Source organism: Sinocyclocheilus anshuiensis, unplaced genomic scaffold (genome assembly GCF_001515605.1).
Source record: "Sinocyclocheilus anshuiensis isolate Anshui unplaced genomic scaffold, SAMN03320099.WGS_v1.1 scaffold246, whole genome shotgun sequence".
Taxonomy (NCBI): Eukaryota; Metazoa; Chordata; class Actinopteri; order Cypriniformes; family Cyprinidae; genus Sinocyclocheilus; species Sinocyclocheilus anshuiensis.
In genome coordinates, this window is record NW_015542356.1 from 3,012,682 (window position 1) to 3,032,388 (window position 19,707).

General features: G+C 36.5%; 1 protein-coding gene across 1 annotated transcript in view; it reads left to right on the plus strand.

The window, feature by feature from the left end:
- tmem132e (transmembrane protein 132E) overlaps positions 1–19,707 on the plus strand; it is a 380,857-nt gene that overhangs the window by 261,573 nt on the left and 99,577 nt on the right. The gene's annotated exons all lie outside the window — the stretch shown is intronic.

Sequence of the window (19,707 nt, forward strand, 5' to 3'; positions counted from 1 at the left end):
CCCAACCCTGCTCCTGGCGATCGACTGTCCTGCAAAGTTTAGCTCCAACTCTAATCAAAGACACCTGCCTTTAATGTTTAAGTGATCCTGAAGACCCTAATTAGTTGCTTCAGGTGTGTTTGATTAGGGTTGGAGCTGAACTTTGCAGGACAGTCGATCGCCAGGAGCAGGGTTGGGCACCCCTGGTCTACAGCATATTTGGCCAGTCACACAATCACATCTTGCTTGTTATTCATAATGAGGTCACAACTCCAATCAGCAATCTCGAACTGGCACTCAACTCTCTCTGGCTATGAAACATGTTTGGCAATGAGCATGACTGGAATGAGACATCAAACAAGCCAGTCGGCTGAGGCAGGACACCCATAGCGTCTCATTCAAGCAGTTTTTCTACCAAAACTGAAAAATAAATAAACAAATTAATAAATCAATAAAAATGTACTTTACTAAAAAGCCACTGACATTTAAGCATGCAAAAATAACATTTTACACTTAAGAAAATGCTGCACTGAGTCATGTTTGTGGTGATGCTAATCAGGGTTGGAAATTAGCTACCAAAATTAAATAACACCAAGATGAATAAAAATGCCCCAAAATTGAATATTGAATGTTTATATCCTAAGCTGGAGGGATAGTTTCTAGCACTCTTGTGGCCCTTCATAGGATAAGTGATTTGGAAAATGCATGGATTGTGATATGATAGGCCTGTAGTTAAGTAATATCACCCGAGCAAGCTGTTCTTCCTATATAGCAGCACAAAGGCAACTGTGATATGATTTTATACAACATTTTATACATCAATAAGTAAAAAGTTAAGATATTATAAAAAGTTAAATATTAAGTGACTTACATTTTAGTATTGTCTGTTTCCGCTCTTTCACAAATGAAATTAATTGGTTATCAGGGCCTATTAGTTACTTTTGTTAATTTTTTATTCTAATGTTAACTCCTACATAACTTATGAGGTGCTTGTAGGGTTTAACCCTTAAATGCATGAATGTTTCACCAATCATTATTACATATAAACTTGCATTCTTTTATATTTTACAGTTTTTTTTTCTTGTTATATTGTTTATAATTAATAGATTGAGGAATACTAAGAAAGTTGATGTCTAACTTAAAAAAATGAAGGAGGGAGAGGGTAGAGAATGATGTCCCGGGTCGCTAAAGACCCGAGGTATGCATTTAAGGGTTAAATCAGACATATGCACAAATATACATGAATATATGTGTATAAATCATACCTGTGTTCAACTGAATGTCTACATTATGTTTACACTGAGATATTTACACCGTTCCATACACCTCAGAAACCACCAGTAACAACCTTCTCCATAACACACACCATTCTCTCTGGATAGAAAGTCTAGCATTGGATAAGACAAAACCATTTTTGTGTCATGTTGATTTGATGGACAAGTTTGCAACTGGAGAACTGGAACTCTAGTGTTAACATGATGTAGATAAATGCAGTCAGATGTTTGGAAAATATTTGTTTTTCTAAAATATGTTCTGTAGAAATGTGTCCGTCACAAGATGATTTGAAAATTCAGTGTCTCCTGGGACAATATGTGTGATTTATAACTGAGACATGCATCTTTTTTTCCATCTACAAGCCTGGTTTAGTATATCACACCTCTCTTGTAGTGCGTTCTTTCATCATGATGTTATTCACGGTTGTCAATTAATATTTTAACACCAATTTTGATACAGATTGTCAGAACCCCCCCTTTTTTTTTTTTTTTACCTATAAGCACCCTTTGCCACTGTACTACAGTTTAATATGCTCCATCAAAATTTACCACACTCTGAAATTTCATGCAATTTACATTTTGTAAAATGTTTAAATTGAATTTAAAACGGTTATGAATAGTTCTTATGTTGCCATCAAATTCCAATGGATTTTCATACCATCCAAGCAATGCATACCACTAACCACTATCTTGTTTTTGAAAACCCTGTATTTGAAAGAAAAAAAAACAGCTATTTAATTTGATATGGCATCCTAATAGTGCAGTGCTCATGGTGTGAGATGCTGAAAAACATCAAGGCAATACAGTCTCAAAGATATCAGTCTGCATGTGCACATAACTAAAAAATAATTTTGATAAGGCTGGATATTTCCCTCCATGTGGTTTAATTCAGCCCACTGGTAATTTATCCTCAAAACATTTTTTTAAGAAAGACAGCTAACAACAATAAGTCCTCAATTGTATGCACACAATATTTTTTTATCGTAGCAATATGTGAACAATTGACAAAATGACCAAGCAAATAATATTCTACTTCTTTGTGACCCAGTGCAGTGTGCTTTAAATTTCAGGGGAGTGTCTCAGTCATGACGTACAGTACAGGAAAGCACCTTTAATGCTAATTATGCTAGCAACCTGTCTATAAGACAAGTCAAAGATGGATCCGCTACACAAATCTACCAGCCTGTCAGAACATTTTTGTTTGTCAGTCAACAGCTAAAGCACCAACAAGTGCAAAATCGTCAAACATAACAGGCCCTTCTCAGAAGGAGAGTTCCAAGAACTTATGTTTAGCTGTGCAGTTACCTTGAGAGCACGCTTGAAAACATTATCTCATACAGAGCCACAGGATCCCAATTAGAGTCACATATTGCTTATCATAAGAAAACCAGGAAAAACAACCCATCCATGGTAATAGATACAAAGTCTGAAAGGGTTAATTCAAACAAAAATAGCATTAACCTCCACAAAGTGTTTTAAAACTGTTAAGACCCTGAGCCAATCCACAGCTGATTTAGGAGCACTTGTGACCGGCCGCTTTAAAATTGAACCTGGCATACCACTTTTAGTGTGTGGACCTGCGCTTATGCTCTGTAGGGACTTTAAAAGTGATTGTAGTGGGACAAGGCTAAAAAGATGGGGTAGTTACACTACCCTGTGGTTTAGCTTACTCGGATCAAGAAATCAATGATTACGCAAAAGTTCAGTCATCGATTTTTTGCAGTTCAGTTCAAGTAGTTCTGACATACTGCGAGATGCTTAATAGGAGACAAAAAACATTCAACCTGAATCTTTGAGAACCAAAAATAAATAAATAAATAAAATAATAATAATAGTAATATGCAATATCTGTCCTAACTTACCCTCATGAAATTCCAAACCTCAATGACTTTCTTTTCTACTGTGGAACAAGAAAGAAGATATTTTGAAGAATATTGGTTTTCAAACAGTTTTGGTGCTCAATGACATTCATTAAGACAAAAACAAAAAAAGACTATTCTCAAAATACTGCTTCCGTTAGAAATTTAAAACAGTCAGCCTGTGTGCTCTGATGTTCCGTGTTAGTCAAGACAGTATTAAACTAATACTCTGTTTAATTGTGACTTTTGTCTCATCTACTATATGCAGAATTATCTGATGTTTATGATAGACCACATCTTGTGAAATTCCTTTGATGGGATTGTTTCAGACTGCATCTCTCAATTCTCATGCTCAATTCTCTTGACCTTTCCGATATGTCAGGCATGCAAATATATCATGATAATGAGGACAAGTTGTTAATGCAGTATCTACATATTTATATCTATGTTGAAGTCAATTAAAAAGCTCACAGAAATGAGAGAATTGAGAAAATTGTCAAAATAATTCATATTCACAGACTCAAAAATTATGCAGTACCTTTAAGGTACAAGTACCAATTTAAGTAAAAACTGAACAACAAATCTGCTATTTATTTTTGCCACCAGGGACAGAGGTTGAGAAGACTGTTGTAGGCTAGAGTACATAAATTAGCTCCAACAAAACTTGTGTATGCTGGTGGTGTACGACAGCCTTAACCGCACACGGACACTGGCCTTTACAACTTGTATAAATGCATAGATAGGCCAAAATGCAATGGACTGCAAAGCGGCGGTGCAAACGACTTCTCTACTGTGGCCTATTAAGGAGCAAAAGCCCAACATAGCATAAAACACCCACTTTGTAAAGGCGCTTGTGGTATGGTGATCCTGAACGTCCCGTATTCCCAAGCCTCTGCTTGATTTAAAAAACAAATTGCTGTTTCAGCTTTTTCCCCCTCTCAGCCTATTTCTCCAGTCTCTAGGTGGATTTAATATCTCCGCCGAAGGATTGTTTTGAAGGAAGGCTAACCTTGGTGCTAGCTTTGAGAAAAGTTCCCAGTGCAGTCCATTAGCGTCTTGTGAATGGCGTTAACCCAGTACAGCCGAGCTAAACGTTCAAATGGCTCTAGAGAGGTCCTGGTAGTTCTTCTACCTCTTACACATTAATAAAAAGTTGCGTTCACTCCAAGGAGCTTTTAAAAAAGTTGCTCTCTATTGTTCCGCTTTTTAAATCAATAAATCATACGCTCGGCTTGTGAGAGTTTCTTGAATATTTAATAGAAATGGCTTGTTTCCATTTATCTGCCGGCTCTCGCAAGAGAGATCAAGAAATCATCGCTAACCATTGACTCGGCATTGTTTCCTTTTATCAGTCCGATCTGAAGCAAGACAAGTCTGAGTTGAAAGCATTGTGCAACAGGTTGAATATGTTCTGACCTAATAGCATGGCCTCATTTTCAACGCTTTCATGAAATTGGAAGCATTCCCTTTGGAAAGGACTTCAGTGATATCACATGTGTCCTTAAAAGGCCTACCTGATCTGAACGTGACTCAAGCTGGCTGTTTTATGTCCTAAACTGGCTGTTATTTGCTGTTTGGTGCTAATTAATTCGATTTTTGATTGAGTCTTATCCTCATTGCAGCCTTTTCTGGCCACTTAGGCAGGAAAGGTCATGAAAATGTGTATAGACTTTGTGATAAGAATATTTGGTCACCCAGAAGTGGTATGTTGTGTTTATTTTAGAGATGTAATTGGAACCAAAATAGAATATACAGTCCTGCAAGTGAATATATTGTCTTAAGTATTAATTGACTATTTTGATAAATACTTTTATTGAGCAAATGACAGCAAGTGACAGTCGAGCAAAAGTGACAGTAAAGACTTTTAATAAAAAGAGTAAAGACTTTTAACTCATCTTTAAAATTATGTGACACTGAAGTAATGGCTGTTGAAAATTTAACTTTGTCATTGTCAGAATAAATGACATTTTAAAATGTATTAAAAATAACTCTTGTATGTATTTTGAATCAAATGAATCAAATCAAATGAATGCACATCATGCTGTACATGGACATTCTTATTTAATTTACTTTTCTTTTTTTTTTTTTTGTGGCAGTCAGTCAGAACACATTGAATCCAAACTCATATTTAATTCTTGCATCACAAGTGATTCTTGTTTGCAGTAAAAGTTGAATTCTTGTAAGTCTTGTAAATCTTGCTCTGATTTTTAATGAAACTGGTCATGGAAAACTGTAAAACAGAAGTAGCAAGTCATCATTGCGGCACCTATTGGTTGTTTAGCAAAAAAAAAAGAAAAAAAAAAAAGATATAGTCACACACCATCACTGTCAAGTCTAAACAATGGAGAAACAGAATCTGTCAAAATGCACTCAGGTTGGACTGTGTGAGTTTTTGTTTGCTAAGTAAAACTGTCATATTTGGAGGTCAGTGATAATGGTGTAAATGTGCGGCCACTGAAGCTGAGGTATGAGTTCTCAGGCGCTGTGATATCGATGACCCCTGTCAAACTCAAGGCTGCATCTAAAGTTCTGTTCTCTCTGGGGAAGTGTCAGCAGGTAACAATCTATTGACATGACCGCTTTAGCTCCAGGGTATAGATATCCCATCAATAGTGATATCTATCATCTGATTGTGCTGTGTCAAAAAATAGTAAACACCTGTTGAACATTCATAATGAACTGCACTGCTGTTGTGATGGCCTGCGCTCGTCCTCATAAACCATGCTTCATTAGAGCCATTTTATGGGAATATAGCTCCAGGGTATAGATATCCCATCAATAGTGATGTCTATCATCTGATTGTGCTGTCAAAAAATAGTAAACACCTGTTGAACATTCATAATGAACTGCACTGCTGTTGTGATGGCCTGCGCTCGTCCTCATAAACCATGCTTCATTAGAGCCATTTTATGGGAATATTCAGTGCAACCTGAATCACATCATTAAAAAAGCCATAACAATATTAATGTGTAATTTCACAGTGTTCTACAATTTACATATAGTTTCATTAGCTCACTACATACTGATGGATGCATATAATTAAAGCATATAAAGAATACTGTCATTTAAAGAAACATATCTTGAAAAAAGGATTTTCTGTGTTCTTTCTCGTGTTCACAATGTAAAGCTCACCCACATTTTATCACATATATGCAACAGCTTGATAGGGGTGTTATAATTCATTTCATATGCAAAGTAATTAGCCAATCAAAGATAATTTACTGAGGTTTTTAAAGTGCAGTAGCAAAAACAAGTTTAGTTTGAAGTGTCATAGTTTAAAATTATGTAAAACTTACAATATTACATTGAAATATTACAGTGTGTGTGTGTGTGAGAGAGAGTATGAATGTACAGTATTGCACCTTGACATGCCACATTTAGTGCATTTGTTAAAGTCCTGATAAATAAAGTGACCAGGTGATCATATTGCACATTCTGCATATTGTATACAAACAGCAGTATAGACAGAAAAAAAAAGAGATTGGAATGAATTAAGACACGACAGTGCTGCTTGAAAGTTTGTGAACCATTTAGAATTTTCTATATTTCTGCATAAATATAACCCAAAACATCATCAGATTTTCTGAAAGTAGACAGAGAACCCAATCAAACAAATGAGACAAAAATATTTTCTTTGTCATTTATTTATTGAGAAAAATGATCCAGTGTTACATATCTCTGTGTTGCAAAATGATGTAAATTTTTGCTTTCAGTATCTGGTGTGACCCCCTTTTGCAGCAATAACTGCAGGTAACGTTTCTTGTAACTGCTGATCAGTCCTGCTTGTAGGACTTTTAGCCCATTCCTCAGTACAGAACTGCTGCAACTCTGTGATGTTGGTGGGTTTCCTCCTATGAACAGCTTGCATCAGGTCCTTCCACAACGTTTCAATTGTATTAAGGTCCAGACTTTGACTTGGCCATTCCAAAATATTAAATGTGTTCTTTTTTAACCATTCTTTGGTAAAACGACTTGTATGCGTGGGCTCTTTGTCTTGCTGCATGGCCCACTTTCTCTTGAGACGCAGTTCTCGAACAGATCAGGTCCTGATATTTTCCTTTAGAATTTGCTGGTATAATTTAGAATTCATTGTTCCATCAATGATGGCACGCCATCCTGGCCCAGATGTAGCAAAACAGGCCTAAATCATGATACTACCAGAACCATGTTTCATAGATGGGATAAGTTTCTCATGCTGGAATGCAGTGTCTTTCTTTCTTTTGACTTGGCCATTCCAAAATATTAAATGTGTTCTTTTTTAACCGTTCTTTGGTAAAAACGACTTGTATGCGTGGGCTCGTTGTCTTGCTGCATGGCCCACTTTCTCTTGAGACTCAGTTCTCGAACAGATCAGGTCCTGATATTTTCCTTTAGAATTTGCTGGTATAATTTAGAATTCATTGTTCCATCAATGATGGCACGCCATCCTGGCCCAGATGTAGCAAAACAGGCCTAAATCATGATACTACCAGAACCATGTTTCATAGATGGGATAAGTTTCTCATGCTGGAATGCAGTGTCTTTCTTTCTTCAAACATAACGCTTCTTATTTAAACCAAAAAAAATTCTGTCCACAAAACATTTCTTCAGTAGCCCTCTGGTTTGTCCACATGATCTTTAGAAAACTGCAAATGGGCAGCAATGTTCTTTCTTCTTGCGAGGCTTTCTTCTTGCAACTCTGCCATGCAAGCCATGGTTGTTCAGTGTTCTCCTGATGGTGGACTCATAAACATTAACATTAGCCAATGTGAGAAAGGCCTTTAGTTGCTTAGACGTTACCCTGGGTTCCTTTGCAACCTCACAGACTATTTCACGTCTTGCTTTTAGAGTGATCATTGTTGGTCAACTACTCCTGGGGAGGGTAACAGTGGTCTTGAATTTCCTCCATTTGTACACAGTCTGTCTGACTGTGGATTTGTTGAGTCCAGACCCTTTAGAGATGGTTTTGTAACCTTTTCCAGTCTGATGAGCAACAACAACTCTTTTTCTGAGGTCCGCAGAGATCTCCTTTGTTCGTGCCATGATTCACTTCCAGAAACATGATCAAACTTTGATAGATCCCGGTTCTTTAAATAAAACAGGGCAGACACTTGCACCTGATAGTCATTTCACTGAATGAAAACACCTCTGAACAGATGGAATGTAATTTCACCTTCAAATTAACTGCTAAACCTAGAGATTCACATACTTTTGCAATGCACAGATATGTAACACTAGGTCATTTTTTCTCAATAAATAAACGACAAAGAAAATATTTATGCCTTATTTGTTTGATTGGGTTCTCTTGTTTGAAAACCTGATTGTTTTGGGTCATATTTATGCAGAAATTCAGAAAATTCTAAATGGTTTACAAACTTTCAAGCAGCACTACATAGGCTAGTTGAATAATGTGAGCAGAAATAGTATTTTCACATTGACCTTTGCCTTAGTGCATTAGTGCATTTGTGAGTTTAAAGTCCTGACAGCACCTGGAAGAATCTGTCCTATGAGCAAGTAGTCCTTGTTCTTAAGGATCTGTACCGCCTGCCTAAAGGCAGGAGATTAAACAGGTGGTTTCCTGGGTGCGATGTGTCCTTGATGTTTTTGGCCCTTGAGAGATAGTGGGAGGGAGCAATGCTTTCCAGGAAGGGTAGTAAACAGCCAGCAATTTTTTGGGCTGTGTTGATTATCCTTTGGAGGGCTCTCTTGTCTGCTGCAGTGCAACTGGTGTACCACACTGAAATGCAGTACACTAGCACACTTTTGATGGTGGAGCGGTAAAAGGACACCAGCAGCTTACACTCTTAAGTTGTTTCTCCTGAGTGCTCTGAGGAAGTGCTGTGCCTTTTTGATTGTTGCTGAGGTGTTAGCAGACCAAGAGAGGTCATCGGATATGTGGACTCCCAGGAATTTGAAGGTGTGGACCTTTCCACATGGTCCCCGTTGATGTAGAATGGGGCTGCCACAATGCTGCATCTCCTTAAGTCCAGAATGAGCTCTTTTGTTTTAGAGGTGTTACGAAACAAGTTGTTATCAGAGCACCACACATCTAGTTTCTGGACTTCATCTCTGTAGACTGATTGATCATTTCCTGAGACAAGTCCAATCATTGTAGTATCGCTGGCAAATTTGAGGGTGGTGTTGGTAGAATGAGTGAGAGTACAATCATAAGTGTACAAGGACTAGAGTAGTGGGCTCAGTACACAGCCTTGTGGAGAGCCAGTGCTGAGCGTGATGGTAGAGGGGAGGTGGGGGCCAAATCTGACAGTTTGTGGCCAGTTAGTAGCTGTGTTTCAATTACCCTTCAAATTGCGCAAATTTAAAATATGCCCAATGGAAAAACATCAATTTCGCAATAACTCTGATATATTGCGAATACGTTTTTACGCTCGCATGACATGGTTTTTCAGGCAATTTGAAGAAGTAATATTTCGCAAAACTGCAATGGAAACAATTTTCCGCATTTACAGGTCACCTGGCATATGTAAAAGTCACATGATCATTTTTAATGTACTATAACCTCCAAGAAACACCTCATACGTGGCCGATCTCAAGTATTAGGGGCTTTTTCTTGCCATTAGTTCTTGGATAACCCCTTATTTACACTATGTCTGCTGAGTCTGCATGTTTCAGAAGCATCCCAGAAGTGGCTCTCCACGCTGCTTCGCTAAAGATACACACCTACATCTCGATTAAAAATAATGGCTAATGCGTTGGCTGCAATATATTTAAACTTACCAACATCTGTTGCCATGACTTATTGTAAGAGTAAAAAATGTAATTTTAGTTGCATACATATTTTTATCGACATTTATAAAATATCGCAAAAGTTTTGCGCCAATCTTTAATGGCAACGCACATAGTGAGGAAGTCCTTTATCCAGGTGCAGATGGAAGGACAGAGGCCGAGTTCAGTTTATTTGCTTACTAGAATGTCTGGTATAATCATATTGAACAAGCTGTAATCTATGAAGAGCATTCTCCCTGGATTAAACCTTGTAATAAAGTATTGTAACATTTGCTGACAGTTTGACTAACATTATCTCTTTCTAAACCTTGCTGTCTACCGTGGAACATAGTAGGAAATGTTTTAAATAATATGTTTTTTTTTTCAATGCAGTAAATATCAAGCTTTAAAAAATGATCCAGAAGCATCATAAGTATCATGAAATTAGTCTCTTCATGTTATGCATTATATATAGTCTTCTAAAATCATTTTTGTGTGAAGAACAAACCAAAATGGAAGCAATTTATTCACCATAATCTAAATATGAAAACCATAGATATGTATACGTAGATGCCACAATTGACACGTCCGCTATTTTGAAACATGTTTGGCCGTTTCAATATGGCATACGGCTTGCATATAGCAGCCCCATAGAAGCAGTCACTAATGAGTCATCTATGTATACATATCTATGATGAAAACCATCTCCTAGTTCTGCCAACGAGTTCAGTCCTTTGAAATGTTAAAAAAAGGTTCTTCCTAATCATGTGAGAAGATTAGTGAGTGATTAGCAAAGTGATCCTAAAGAGTTTTACAATGCCAAAAGACGTACATCTCTTAGGTCTACATAAGGATGATGCTTACATATTCATTGAACTTTTCCATTGTGCCTGCGGACACACTGAAATTTAGAGGCACTTTGGTGACAGTCATGCATGAAAGAGTTTGATGACAGCTTGAGTGGCGCAGTTGATGCACAAGACATGTCACATCAATTTCCTGAGTATCTTCGTGTATGTCACGCCAGTGTTCATATCCAGTGGCTAATCAGTAATGATTTGAATGAACTTGTCACATGAGCGTGTAGTTATTTTGCTTTGAGAGAAGACAATGAAAATGGTCTTGTGCAGTAAAATGTCTGTGTTTTATAACACAAGCAGTAAAAGTGCCTGTAATTTTCTGTTGTTTAGTCTGGCTTTTAGTCTTGTTTTAGCTGTGCCCTTTAATACAGCGTCCAACTTTAATGTTCGTATTTGCCATAAATCACTATTACATTTGAATAAGTACAATCGTAGCTCATCAAGAGCAGTATCCCCTGTGGCTCACAACAGCTGACAGGCCAAGATAACAATCTTTTCAAATTCATCAGCAATAATCAAGGCTTAAGGTCTTACGGTTTATTGTGTTTACTACTTGTCAATAAGCAGTTTGTCAGGAACGGGGAGGGTGTTCATCTCCAAATCCTTGCCAGCTTAGTTAAGTCATTCCAATAAAAGACCACGACTAGGATTTCTTGAATGAAAACTGTTCTGAAATAGTGCTCTCGGTGCAGACGTTAATGAAAAGTGTTCGTGGTGGGTCTTAATCTGCTTAATCTGTTGCATTCGATAGTCTCAAAGATAGAACATCTGGAGACATTGCAGGATTTTCACTTCTAGTTTTATTTGTTCCTTATAAATATTGTACCAAAACTTGTTGGTTGTTCTAATGACTTGGTAGGCGGGTTAGGGGCCTTAACTATGGGAACGGAAAAAGGCAAGAACCAAACTGAGAGACACATGTCTGTTTCATTTATTTTTTAAATCACTATTACATTTGAATAAGTGCACTCATAGATTATGAAGCAATTTGCAACAGCTGACAGGCCAAGATCACAATCTTTTCAAATTCATCAGCAATATTCAAGGCTTAAGGTTTCATGGTTTATTATTGTTGTACTTGTTCCTCATAAGTACTGTCCCGAAACCTTAACCCTCTGGGGTCCGAGGGTGTTTTGGGGCCTGGAAAAGTTTTGACATGCCCTGACATTTGTGCTTTTTTCAGTTGCTTACAAACATTTGAATGTCTAAAGTTTAATAACACTGTAATCAGCACAAACTGGGCTACAATAATATGTGGGCAGCATGTATGTATGTGATTGTGTTTTTGAGAAAACAACATTTATGCGTGCTTAGTGAAAAACTACAATTTTAAAGTCACTGAAATAAGGCCATAAAACACATACAGAACATTTGTTCACAAGACTTTTGAGAACTGGATCTTGAAGTCTAGAGTTTTTGCTTCAAAATTATGTGAAAATCATCTTACTCACTCATTCACAGAAAACAATATATTGATTAAAATTTTCTAAGACACTTTTTGTGTAGAAAAGGTATATGCGAGTAGGCGTGAATGTTCATGCATAATGCTGTGATTCACACCTGAGAAGACAAAGGCCTGCATAATGAGCTGCATAATGAGCTGTCAGGTGTGTGACTGAGAGGGAATTGCTACAAGAAAGAATGTGAGGAAAAAATTAATTTATATATTTTTTGTTTGTAGTTTATTTAGAATACATATAACTATCACATAAAATAACTGGTTTTTATTTTACTTGGTAGGGAATTTTAGGGTTCTTTACTATGGGAACAGAAGAAGGTGAGAACCAAATTATGAGAGACACGTCTGTTACATTTTAATTTTTTGAAAACATTCTGTTGACTGAATTTTAATGAAGTTTTTATGAATATGAGCTCTCCATCCTGCTTTTCCCATATGATGTACAAGTCATGTCTAATGAAAATATATCATGACAATGCTTCAGGCATTTTACAGTTCATGTAAAATGTACATAAATGGGTCATTGGCATGTCCCTGTCGGGTAACATATTCCATTTAAAGCATTCAAGTTGGCATGAAATAAAAATTCATGCTACCTATTTTATAATTAATATGCATACATATTTTATATTGTAAATTTTAGGGGTGTGCAGTGAAGCCAGTATTTGTATCTGTATTTGTATCTGTAACACTCAAAATTATTCATATCTGTATCTGTATCTGTATTCGGATAAAATCGGAAGTAGGCGGAGCTTGAACCAGAACTTCGTACAGTTATATTTGATAAGACCGTTATGTTTATTATCTTTTTTATAGGGGTGTGCAGTGAAGCCAGTATTTGTATCTGTATTTGTATCTGTAACACTCACAAAATTATTCATATCTGTATCTGTATCTGTATTCGGATAAAATCGGAAGTATGCGGAGCTTGAACCAGAACTTCGTACAGTTATATTTGATAAGACCGTTATGTTTATTATCTTTTTTCATAGTTATCGCTGAACAATTATGCTGTGTTTAACTAAAATAATAATTATAATTTTTTTATGATTATAACATTTATTTAAATATCTTCTAACAGTCGGAGCCGATATCCTTGTATAGGCAGTGCTTCGAGATGCAGTGCGGTTGTGCTTCGGGCAACGCCAGTCTTTTGTGATCCGATAAATAAATATTTAAATTAAAACGGTAAGGGTTCCTACGCAGTATAGAAATATGGGAATTGATTTAAGTCATTTCCAGGAAATGCATGGAAAAAGGCAACTGCAACACTGCTATTTTATTTGCACTTATTTCATTCATACACTCATTTAGCTACTTCACACACTTGTTACTGCATTGTAATTTTAGAGGTGTATGTAAAACAACATGGTTTCCTTTGGCTCACTGGTTCCTGCGCAGTTTTAAAAAAGTATTTCACTTAGGCCTAATTTGCAGGTCTGGAAAAGTAGCCTATGGAGAAAAAAAAGAGATGATATTTGTGTTTCGACTATTTGCCCTATTCAGTGTTCTAAAATATAAAATAAATAATTTCTAAAAGTAAATGTATCATACAAGTAGGAAGATTTCATGACAAACATTTAGTGATCATTTGAACACGACTGAATGAATTCAAGGTGCTCATTTTTATTATGCAGAACTCTTTAAACGAGTCTTTTTTGAACTTCACTAAACAAATGTGCGTGTGCCACACAAACCAGCAAAATATAAGGAAGCAAACATGTAGGCCTGGTAGAAAATGTATCTGTATTTGAGTTGATTATTAGCCTACTCTTGACAGAGAGCTGGTTTGGTTTTTGAGAGACGGAGACACGCAGAGACGGCAACGTGGCTGTTTGATTGACGATTGCGCTGTGCTTATTTCATTGATTCGTGTATCATATCGTAGCCTATAAGGTTTAAATCATTGCCTTTTAAATATACACAAATAGTAGAACATGTATGATGTATTATTTTAGGTAATATTACTCTTGCCAGCTCTGATTTCTGAGAGATGCATGAAGTGGCAACAGCAATGTGGTGTTTGATTTGCGCTCTTTTCATTCATAAAGTTTACATTCATTCACTTCACACACTCATTATTGCGTGAATTTAGAGGTTTGTGTAAAATATCGCGCTGATGCCCTGGCTCACCTGTGAATCTAGCAAACATCAGACTGTGCTGCAGCCTCAGCCGAATATTCAGGCAGAATTATTCATTAACTGTTATTCGTTTTTGAAGCCATTATCCGTGCATTTCCGAATAAGGTATTCGGCTTCAGGCACACCCCTACAATTACATGTTACATTTTATATTGTAAATTACAGTTTATAATGTAAATTACATGGAATGTTTAAAATGCAGTTATACAGGCAGGAAGTTGACTAAAATGGTGACTAACATAATAAAATTGCAACTACAGGACTAAATTATGCAATTTACCTTATACATATTAACTGAGATATAATGTTAATATACCAACCTACATATACTAGTAAAATCTACTTTGCACCTTAAAATATACATAATATATGACCAAGTAACCAAACCAAATGTTTAATAAACATGTATTTGAATAAATGATAAGCAAATGCGATGCAGAACCATGCGGGGGACTTTTTACACAAAGTTATTTATGTATTTATTTATTTATTTTTGTCAAAATTACAATGTTTAACCAATGCCCCCAATTGGTACAGTTTTTCAAATATTCAAAATCTACAGAATGCATTTAAATATGGGAAAATGTGTTAAACTGAGCTGAGAATACTGCAGTCTTATTAATAGCTGAATGCATAATCAAAACTAGTCAAAATATATTTTTAGTGATGGATATGTACAACTTTGTGAATGACTAGCGTTTAAATTATGCTCTGTGCAGACCAGTTGCATACATACACTTTATTAAGCAATATCATATTCTACAGAGACTTCAAATGAGAAATCCATCTCTTTGAAACAATAATAATCAAATGTTCATAAAGACCAATAATAATACAAAAAAAATTCCTTTAAAATGTTTTCAAACACCTCCCAGAATTTAGTATCTGTTCTGTGGACTGAAGATGCTACAGACTGTATTGTTTATGAAAGTGAAAGCAATGTGCTTCACTTATAATCATTTATCAACATACCCAGACATCTTCTCAGTCAATACACTCATTAGAATTCCCAGTGGAATGGGTCTCTCCCTATTGTGTTTTTTTCATGCTCATTAAACAGTCTTCTAAAGTACAATCAATGCAGTTTGCAAAAATGATGTGTGTTTGTGTCTATGTGTGTATTTGAGGGCAGGTATGAAAACACTTATGTCAGGCATCTTATTTCATACTCGCATCCATGAGTTCCAAGCCAGTCAAATCACATTGTAATGCTAAATAACAGTATCTTATATGAATTTTATGAAGTTTATAAAATAGTTTATATAGTTCTAATATAATATAGTTAATCAATAGATAAAAACATCAATATCTAATCAGGTACTTTATCCACTTCTCCGGCTTGAGCCATACATGTTCAAATGCTGAAATTGTCATTCTAACATTTTCACAGCTTCTGGAAATGAGGATTTTTTTTTTCTGCTGTGCATAGAACAGGCACGTGCACAGGTAGGGCTCAACCTGTGCAGAGCACATGCCCTTTTTTGTCCTTACACTCCGAAGTGCCCTTTTTTTATTTTTTTTTATTTATTTTTTTTATTCTTCAATAAATCAATGCTATTGGTCACCCTTTACGTCTGTCTGTCTGTTTTACAAATATATTTAGCGAATGAAAGGTATTAAAAAGAGTTTGTGACTAAATCTTGTTGGATCCGCTCAAACTGTCAGTCAAACCTCATAACTCCACCCCCTGTCTTGACTGACTGAGTGCAGTGAACTGAAGTTCCACAGCAGAGCAGCTGAACGTCTTGCAAGAGTAAATAAATATCTTCTTGCTTGTATAAGTATAGCGTTGTCTTTACGCAAGAAACACTAGTATGTCTACTGTATAAAGGCTCATGTTTTATGCATTTGAGGTCTGAGACCGGACCTGCGGAGAGAGGGCATTTGCCATCTAAATTAGTCATAGCCAATAGCCTACACTTAAATAGCCTGTGCATACAGTAGCATTTCATCTTTTATAAAATGACATTTTGGCCAAACGTATTTTACAACAGGAAAAACTGAGCGCCCATATAGCTACAACAAACTTTGTAACCTGTTGATCAAAACGTAATGTGATGCTGCCGTTTTAATGATGGACAAATTGCACATTTGCACACACATTCGCTGGTCAAAAACCCGGCCATAACTGCATTTGAGTTTGACACAAAGCGACTGAGTGTTCCTTGTCAGCTAGGTAAAATATATTTCTAAGAAAATTCTTCTTTGATTTATGATGGTTATCTGCTGATACACTTAATTTATTAACATTTAATCATATTATATATGGTCACACTCACAGCATGGTTAATGTTTACGATGTTAATATGCATATTTGCTAGCTAGCTAATTTTTGAATGTAGTATTCTATACTCTCCGCTTATCATTAAGATGTAACCAGTAAAAAAAAGGGGGGGTGCCCTTTTTCAGTTTCAGCACATGCCCCTCAAAAGGTCTGTGCACGGCCCTGGCATAGAATCATAATTTTGCTTAGTTGCTATAATTAGCCACTTAAATATTTCATAATCTGAATGTGTGGCAATGTGCCTCACCATCCGAATTCACTGGATTCTGATTTATACCCTGTCAAATACTTAATGACAAATCTCCTCATTCCCTTTCATTTAATTCTGCCATAAATGACTTTGCAGCAAAGCAGTGGCACCGCATTAGCAATCAGCTCCCCGCTCAGTATCTCACATTTTCTGTTATTAAGTCAATTTTCATCCACTCATCGCAAAAGGCACTTGTAGGACAGACAAGTGCAAGTGGCGCAAAGAGGAGAAAATACATTAGACCTCATGGTATTGAATGCTGAAGTAATGGCAAAATATGGTCAACGGTTTAGAGTCGGAATATCTGAAAAGCCCATTTCCCTCTACATATTTCCTTTCACCACATTCTCTTCAGTGAAAACAGAAGCCATAGTGCTGTAATGAAGAGAATGCAATGCAATAGTAGTTACTGTTTGTGATACGGCAAGGCCTGATGTGATGCTAACGGTCGGAGCGCCTGTTTCTTGTGTAAATCACTTAATTTGCAACTGTTGCTTGTCATGCTAACTCAAGGCAGAGTTCATTCACTACCCTCTGAATCACTCCAACTGACAGAATCGTTAGCATAGCCATGGATCAAAAGTATGCTTCAGAGTTCCTGTAGTTATAAATTCCTGTTGAATGTATTTTTGGTGAATTAATGGACTCTTTATTTGGCCTAACTGATGAATGCTGATGAACTCTTACCCCTGGTTTCACAGACAAGGCTTAAGCCTAGTCCTAGACTAAAATGTAAATCTGAGCTGTTTCAACAGAAAGAAACTTGCACTAACTGATCTTAAAACATGTCAGTGCCTTTGTTTTGTCTTAAGATGCACACCAGTAATGCTTTTTTATAAGGCATGTTTATAAAAATAACTTAAATGTCCTAAAGGAACTATGGCCTAATCCTGGTTTAGGCTAAGCCCTGTCTATGAAACCGGGCCATAATTAGGGACAGTAAGGTGATAATGACAAATAGCTGAGTATTAGAACAACTGTAAAGGGCTGTGCACTTAATCGAATAAACAATCAAGGTTATGATTAAGGCTGCTTTGATTAACTAAACATGAGACTGTTGATTGCACTATACCATTTAGGTCTGCCTAAATGAGGTTCCATCAAAATGTTCTAGTTACGTCATATTTTTTTTGCTTCAGTTGAGTTTTGTAACCAACTGCAGAGGTGTCTGTTGTGCACATGAATGTAAATAAGAGGTATTTAAGGTTTTCTTTATACCTGTCAATAACAATAAACACCTGATGAGATTTCAGCAATCTGATGCACAGATATAGATACACAAATATGTGTTTTATATTTCACTTCATTTTGCAGTAGCAGCTTTAGTGATTATAACATAATGGGAGCATTATAATGCTGCAAAGCATTCTATAAACAATTTATACAAAATATGATGAACAGTTTTGTCTTTCATGCTGCTAAGAATGTGAAGTTATTCAATGTCTTGGTTTCTATAGACGCATGAAACCACAATATATTATCTGAGAACACAGTATGTATAGCATACATAAAGAAAATGGTACACAGTTGCCAACCCGCCCCCCCCCCCCCAAAAAAAAAATATATCAATGTAAATTTTATTCATGAAAATTAAATAATTACAGTGTCAAAGGAAACAATCCACGGTTGTTTATATTTGATCCATAATCATGCAGCTCTAGATTATCTATTTTACCTCTACTTTAAATGCTACATCTGTTTATGAAATTAAATCTCACATCAGTTTAACAGATGTGACTTTATCAATCACAGAATTATGCAGATTTTTGTTTTTGCAAATCGAATGTTGCATTCTCCTTATCTGTCGAATGGTGATTTACCTTTCAAATTGCATCATCCCAATCTTTGATCATATGTCACATCTTGTATTCTCACTGCCTCTTCTTCATTCAATTTCCTCTCTCCGCATTTCCTTTGGGTACACTTGAATGCAATAATTCAAATGGAACAATTCCACTAGCACTTCTCCTGTCTCTTTATAGAGATGTTTCTGAGGTACAGCTCATTAATTAACACACTACCCTGCTCAATTTGTTCAGTAATTCAAACCAGGAAATGCAATGCCATTTAAGCATTTTCAGACTCTGAAACAAACGACAGCATCAAGATTGCAAACATAGGTTGCACACACTTTCATAATGTGTGCACGTGGGTGGGGGACTTTTTTTCTAATGCTTATTGTTGTCACTTTTTTTTTTTTTCTAAGAAAAAGCTGCATGGATTATTTCCTAGAGCAATTGCCCCACATGACAGATTATTTCAAAGGAAATTTGCATGCTTGTGGGGAATTTCTTATTTTCATCTCCAGCATCTTACATTGCCACACTCATTGATCAACAGATGTGTATCCTGTTACTGAGTTCAGCAACAGCAGTCGCCACTCCACTACACCCAGAGGTCTATTAGTGGGGCTGGGAGGAGGGATCGGGGTGGATTTTTGGTGTCATGTTGTAGTCCCATATGTGCCTTCTTTTTGACACAGTGCAGAGCCTATGTAGTGATGGGCATGATGTATTTGAATCTGTGACCTATCATATTGTCTGTCCCTGGGGGTACTGCAAGCACATAATCTGATGATGTTATTGAAATATATACATTAGACTGCCTGTGTCTAGAAAAAAAAAAAAGTAGTTGAGAGGAGCTCTTTGGTGTTTAATATGTTTGTAATGGATTGCCTTTCAGAGGCATTAGCTCATCCCTTTAAGTGGTATTCATATCTGTTTCCACAGGCCACAGCCACACCAAAAGGTGTTCAAACCTCTGAGCTTGAGTGAAACCCAATCTTCTGGCTTTTATAATCTGAGCCTTTCCGTTGAATGAGCATGATGATAAACGTCAGAAATGTAATGGAGCGGAGGAAACCTGCCTTGAAAGTAGAGTCTCAAAGATGTAATT